Source organism: Sinocyclocheilus grahami, unplaced genomic scaffold (genome assembly GCF_001515645.1).
Source record: "Sinocyclocheilus grahami isolate Dianchi unplaced genomic scaffold, SAMN03320097.WGS_v1.1 scaffold1540.1, whole genome shotgun sequence".
NCBI classification, from domain to species: domain Eukaryota; kingdom Metazoa; phylum Chordata; class Actinopteri; order Cypriniformes; family Cyprinidae; genus Sinocyclocheilus; species Sinocyclocheilus grahami.
Window position 1 is genome coordinate 176,241 of NW_015506719.1, and position 796 is coordinate 177,036.

A 796-nucleotide genomic window follows, 5' to 3' on the forward strand; every position below is an offset into this window, starting at 1 on the left:
AAATTCTTAAATCAGAGCATGAAGTCTTAAATTTGTTAGTAAAGTCGCGGCATTAAATATTGCAGGAAAAAAAAAATCTTCCTCTGTATTGTTTTATTTTCCAATACAAATACCTTAACATCCTTAAATCAAGATACATTTACTTAAGATGCAAATTAAACGTATGAAGTTTTGTTTTCTGAGAAACTGAACAAAATTTAGTTTATGCTTGAAAGAAGAACAAATACCTGTCAGTGGAGTTTGAAAACTCATTGGCAGATATTTGTTCTTGTTTTAATCATATACTCAATTTTCTTCAATTTAAATTTGTTTTTGTATAAAAAAAATTTTTTACAATTAATGGAGATCTGTTGGAAATTGTTTGTTTTAAACTTTGAACTGTTGCTAATACTGATGTATTGTGTTAGATTCAATTGTATTCCCTAAATGTAAATTTCTTGGTCTTAAAAAGTCTTAAAGGGGTCATATGATGCGATTTCAATTTTTCCTTTCTCTTTGGAGTGTTACAAGCTCTTGGTTGATAAAGAAGATCTGTGAAGTTGCAAAGACTAAAGTCCCAAATCCAAAGAGATATTCTTTATAAAAGTTAAGAGTCAACCACGCCTACCTAAAACTGCTCGTTCTAACACATCCCCACATGTCGACGTCACTATGTGGGAAGATTTGCATAACGCCGCCCAAATGTTCACGCAAAGAAAGAAGCGTAACTTTTATTTACGCAGTGCGATGCAACGCAACGTATAAAAAGACTATATAAGTCATTATAATCTGTAATTATGTCCCCACTGGATGCAAC

The 796-nt window shown here is 31.7% G+C and overlaps 1 protein-coding gene across 1 annotated transcript in view; it reads left to right on the forward strand.

Moving 5' to 3' along the window:
- LOC107571026 (nipped-B-like protein A) overlaps positions 1 to 796 on the forward strand; it is a 50,919-nt gene that overhangs the window by 47,385 nt on the left and 2,738 nt on the right. The gene's annotated exons all lie outside the window — the stretch shown is intronic.